This window comes from Zalophus californianus, chromosome 10 (genome assembly GCF_009762305.2).
Source record: "Zalophus californianus isolate mZalCal1 chromosome 10, mZalCal1.pri.v2, whole genome shotgun sequence".
Classification (NCBI taxonomy): Eukaryota; Metazoa; Chordata; class Mammalia; order Carnivora; family Otariidae; genus Zalophus; species Zalophus californianus.
This window is the reverse complement of record NC_045604.1, coordinates 11744775-11750774: the sequence shown is the minus strand read 5'-3', so window position 1 is coordinate 11750774 and position 6000 is coordinate 11744775. Positions and strand designations below refer to the sequence as shown.

The following is a 6000-nucleotide window of genomic DNA, read 5'->3' as shown; positions in this document are numbered from 1 at the left end:
GGCTGGTGTACAAGGTTGACAATCGAACGAGGGGAGAGTTCACTACAAAAGCATCTTTGAGTGAGTGGTGGCCACCTCAAGATGGAAAGAGATGAGTAGTCTAGAAGGCACAGAGGCTTGCCCCTCTGAGCTCCTAGTCACTCCTAGTCACTCCTTTCTCTTTCCATCTTCACCTGGCCTCCCCCAGGCCTCGCCTGCCTCCGGCTCTGCTGCCTCCCTCCGCCTCCTCCTCCTACGCAGCGGCCCGGAGCCTCTGGCGGGCTGTGACCCGAGTCCCCACGCTGCTCTGGTGCCCGTGCAGCGGCGAGACGGAATGCGACCGGCCTGGACCTGAGGCCAGTCCCAGCAGCGCTTACCGCCGGCCGCAGCTCCCAGGGCCGGAGCGAGGGGCCCGGCGCCGGCCGCAGCTCCCAGGGCCGGAGCGAGGGGCCCGGCGCCGGACGCGCAGGAAATTTATGGTCTGTGTACACTTTCTGGCTCCAGAGCCCCGCTCACCAGAAGGATGGGGCCCCGCGCGTCCCCGAGGCCGCGAGCTGGGGCCGTAGGCGCCGCGGCCAAGTATGGTGCCCACGAGTCTCTCCTTTGCCGCGCTCAGGCCATAAACCTCCCCGGGAGGGCGCGGCTGAAAATGAAAGTCCTGGGGGGAGGTGGGTGCCGGCCGAGCCGCCCTGACCCAGCCCCTCAAGCCTAGGACACCGGTTCCGAGGCCTGCGTTCTGTCGCCCTGGGAGGGAGGCGCGTCTATACCGACAGTGTGGCCTTGGTACGGGGTTAGAGGGTGGGATTCAGGGCCCGGTGTAGGACTGCGTGGCCCCAAGTGCGGACAGGTAACGCGCCCCGGTGTCCCCACCGCGCCGCTTCCTCCCAGCTTCAAGTCGAGGCCTCGGCTCGGTCCTCCTCCCGTGGGCCCAGATTTCCTTCTATTTCTCGAGTCCGCCCGTGGCCGATAAAAGGGCCCATCAAAAAGTCGGGGCAAATTGAGACAATTGCTTGGGCCTCAGGTACTGGAGGAGTCGCGAAGATGGTCGGGGCGGGTGGCCAAAGCAGGGCAAGACCAGAGCTTCGAGTGCTCCTGCTTCATTACTGCCGGGTTAGCACGAAGCCTGTCCACACTCTTTCCGAGGCCGGTCCACACCGGCGCATAGGAGCTGTGAGTGAAGCCAGGCAGCCAGAGCAAGACAGGTCCTTTTTTGTTTTGTTTTGTTTCACGTTTATATTATATTATATTAATTAATTTATTAATTTATCTATTTATTTATTTTATTTTATTTATTTTATTATGTTATGTTAATCACCATACATTACATCATTAGTTTTTGATGTAGTGTTCCATGATTCATTGTTTGCATATAACACCCAGTGCTCCATTCAATACATGCACCCCTTAATACCCATCATCAGGCTAACCCATCCCCCCACCCCGTCCCCTCTAGAACCTTTAGTTCGTTTCTCAGAGTCCATAGTCTCTCATGGTTTGTCTCCCCCTCCGATTTCCCCCGCTTCAGGTCCTTTTTATTCACGGTGTCACCAGGACTGGTGTCATGGAGTGTGACCGCCTAGCACCTTGAAGGACAGTTTAGCCTAACTCAGTTTAACTAATAATATCGGGCACAACTTTTGATTCACACGTAGCGGATTGTTGCGTGCCTCTGTGGCAGGCACTGTTGTGAAAACTTTATTAATTTATTTGCTTTTTACCAAATTCCAGTTAGGTGATGACTTACAGTGTCCCCATTTTACAGATGAATAAACCGTGGCAAAGAAAGGCTAATTAAGTCACCAAGGGACAGGCAGTTCGTAAGTGGAGTTGGGAATAATTTACATCTCCCTCTCTGCACGGCCTACCTTATCTAAACCAGGGAACTAATGACACCACTACTTATTTTGAATCTATTAAGAGCCACGCAGGCGAGGGCGGGCTGAATTTCCACAGAAAGCCCCAGGGGGTCGGTTTACCCACCCTTAGTCCTCTTCGGAAGGGGCTGGGCACTTGTCCCCTCCATGGGAGCCTCGAGCTGTCGAGGTCAGGCGGGCGGGGGTGGCCCAGTCCATAAATACGGGCCATTGAGCAATTACCCCCGGGGCGTGTTAATTGCGCTCGGCAGTAGTCATTGTGAGTCTCTTTGACACTGGCTTCTCGCCCTCTTGCTTTCTTTTGATTTACAGCTGGGCCGGGGCTTTAGGGCCCGGAAGCTTTTCGCTAACCCAGGCTTAGCGAAAACGCGTGTTCTGGGATCCACCCGGCCGCTCGGGCCGGCGGTGAGGTGCCTGCGCTGTTACTGCTTCTCTCCAGGGACATCTAACGACGCTTGTGGGTGTCTTCACTTTGCTCGGGGGAGGTGGGAGCTCATCAGGTGCGTCCATCAACGGAGGTGGCGATTTATTTGAAAATATGAGGAGAGGTAGAAGCAAAAAATGGAGCAGGGTGAATTACGAAATAACGGAGTGAACAAAGAGGAAGAAGTAAGAGAGAGAAGATGGAGATCACGAAAATGAGTGGAATTTTGAAACATTTCTCACTTTTTTTTTTTTTAAAGGCGGTGGGCGGGGTTGACACAACCGGTTTGGGGCTGGGCCATAAATTAATAGATTTATTCCTCAATCAGGAAAAAGCCATTAAGATATTCTTGGCTTCGTCTGTGGGAAAATAATTTCTTTGATTGAGTTGCCCCAGAAGACCCTCCGAAGCCCTCTCCTCTGCCCCTCCAACGGCCTCCTCTTTCCTGCCTGCCGGAAGGAGGGGAAAAGCGGGACACCCCGGGGAGAAGAGGCCTTTCCATCTTTTCCAGCATCTTGAATTTCACTTTGTAAGTTTCTTTCTACTTCTTGATTTGATCCCGCTGCCTTGGAGACTTGGAGCCTCTGAGGGAGAATGCTCTCGCAGCAAGCCTCACCACCATCTCTGCTCTCCTTACCCCCCCACCCCGTTCTCAGCCTTGGGGGTGATAGGGCGCTTCACCCCTGGCCAGCCGCAGCGCGCCCGACTGGGTCTGTGAGCGAGAGAACCGAGCTACGGGGGGCCCCCAAATGGGAGGAAGGAGCCCCGGGGGGGGGGGCATGAAGAATGGTTCCTTCTGAGCAGGAAGGAGCAGTGCGTCTGTCCAGCTCCCCCTAAGACTCCCGGTATGGTTCCGGGACCCCTCCTGGTCTCTAGGACACTTTCAGAAGATCCCTGAAGTCAAAACTATTCTCACAATAAAAGGTTTTTGGCTTTTCCACAAGGGTGCAATGGAGTTTCCCAAAGGTCACATTAGGAGTGGTGATATCATGGCTCCGAGGCCTATGGAATGCGTGCATATTCTAGTACGTTCCAAAAATATGGTTTGGTTTTCCATGTGTGTCTGTGCCACGTGGTTATTTACACTTAAATTAATTAGAATGAAATGAAATATTTCTTTCTTCAGTCACCCCAGCCACATGTGGCCAGTGGCTGTCACATTGGACAGTGACGATGTACAGAGATGTTCTATCATCATAGAAAGTTCTCCTGGACAGTGCTAATTGGAAGTAAATGGAAACGGGCAGAATCACACAGATACATGTCCTTTAGTTACTTCAATACTTTTTAAGATCGTAAAGGAGTTTTGAGGCCAAAAATGTTTGAGATTCTCTCCTGAGAGCATCTCCAAGTTTATAGCTCAGACATAGACCTTGGAACTAGAGAGGCTAGATTTGTGTCTGGACTCTGCACCAGCTATCTTCCTGGTGATGGACCATTTTCTTAACTCTGAGTGTCAACTTCTGCTTTTGCGAAATGAGGCCAAGAGTTTCTGATAATAAACTTTGGAAAGGCGGTATGGCTGGTGGTGGGGAGCTTACACTCAGGAGAAACTGAGTGGGCTTGTATCTCAGCTCAGATGACTCTAGGTTAGTGTTAGAACTTCTCCAACACTGGCTCAGTTTCCTTATCACGGAATTGAAATAATAATAGTAATGATAACAATGCTTTCTTTATATGATTATTGTGAGAATTAAATTAGATAGTAAGTGAGTGCTTAGGTACTTAAGTACTGGCACAATGAAACTTCTAACTACTGTATGCAGGAGATATTATTATTATATATACAAATTGCAAACCTTACTGGGCGACAATAAAATTTAATCCCCCTCCCCTTTCAGATTTATATCTGTATTTATCCGTTTGTCTATAGAATTGTGCATAAAATACACAAAACACAAAATTTATCATCTTAACCATTTTAAGTGTACAGTTCCCAATCTCCGGAAATTTTTCATCTTACAACACTGAATTTCTATATCCATCAAATGATAACTCCCCTTCAGTCATATTTTTATGTTGATGTGAATGGAACTCCAGGTATTAGAATTTTTGTCAATACTTTCGTCTAATATTAACCATTCCAGTTAAGAAATCAATTAGTCAGTCATTCAGAATAGCTGAACTTGTTGGGAAAAGATAGCCAGAGTCCTCAAAATGTAATCAGGCTCCACTGAATATGCCATTTCCACGGATTCCTCTGTCTCTAACCCCTTGGATCCCAACAGCCCACTGCTGACTAAGCACTGGATATCCCCTGGGGTTGAAGATGATGTGATGTCCCCCAAATGAGTGCTCATCATGCATTTACAGAGTTAACAATGGCTGGTGGGTTAAGTCACTGGATCTTTTTCATGTTTCCAGTAAATGCCTAAACAGTTGTTACAATAGCAGGTAAAGAAAGATAAGCTCCAGATTAGTCTCTGCTTGCATCCCAAACCCTGGTATTGGGTAGCTATCATGAAGAGAACAAAAAAGTCAGAATATTTAGTAATATTTTTGGTGCAGTGCGGCAGGAGGAGAGAAAAAAATATTCCCTAAAATGATTGTAGTTACTAGAAAGAACTAAATGCTTCCTTTTGGTAAAGTTTCTCTTTCTCCAAGAATTTAGTTTTCTGTCATTTTAAATTTAAATTTAAAAAAATTTAAATAAAATCTTCAGTTGGAAATGTTAGATACACACAACAGGTATACTATATAGGATGGTTTCAGATGTAAGCAAAAGAATTCAGTGTAAGATGGCACATCTAATAAAGGAAATTTATTGCTTCCCATGATTGAGAAAGTATAGTGGTAGAGTGAGTTTCAGGCATGGTTTGATCAGGGCTCTGGCTCTGTTTTCTGCAGGCTTCTCACCTCCCTGTATTCACTTCATGCTCAACCTGGTCTCCTTCCCAGTATCAAGGCCTACCTCACATCTATACATGCTAGTATAGAAGACAGTGCCTGATTGTAGCTGGAAAGATAATCACTTGGAGATCTTCTCAACTCTTGAGTTGATGGCTTTCTTCTTACGTCTTTAACACTGTTGCCCTTTTCTACAATTCCCATATTGTGTTCCTATCTTTTCTTTTTTTAAAGACTTTATTTATTTGACACAGAGAGACACAGCGAGAGAGGGAACACAAGCAGGGGGAGTGGGAGAGGGAGAAGCAGGCTTCCCGCCGAGCAGGGGGCCTGATGCGGGGCTCGATCCCAGGACCCTGGAGTCATGACCTGGGCCGAAGGCAGATGCTTAACGACTGAGCCACCCAGGGGTCCTATTGTGTTCCTGTCTTACAGATGCTGTGACCTGTCTAATCATCTTGGATATTTATTAAAATCCAGGTTCTTACTGCTTTTCGACCAGGTTCTGCTTCAGTAGGTCTTGGATGAGGTGATGACTGGATATTTGCATGTTTGATAAGGTATCCAGGAGATTCCTACTGTCAGGCTAGTTTAAGAACTAGGAACCTAAAATTGATTATGCCTTTTTTCTTTGCATTGGATGCCGGGGAGCTCCGCAGGTCAGTTCCCAAAAAGTGTTCCGGGCTGTACGTATGCATGGTGGTATGGATTTTGTATACTAATATTCATCTTTACATCATTTCTTTTATCCTTATTTTCTTTTTCTCCCAAATTTTCTCTTAAACAAAATAAAAAAATATATATTTTTTGATATTCTATTTAAATTCTTTTTGTTTTAAATTCTTTTTGAATGAAGTAGGATATATCAGATAGGAT

At 47.4% G+C, this 6000-nt stretch overlaps 1 pseudogene; it reads left to right on the top strand.

Annotated features, from left to right (window-relative positions):
• Positions 1-1020: 1020 nt before the first annotated feature.
• LOC113932645 overlaps positions 1021-6000 on the top strand; it is a 39576-nt pseudogene continuing 34596 nt past the window's right edge.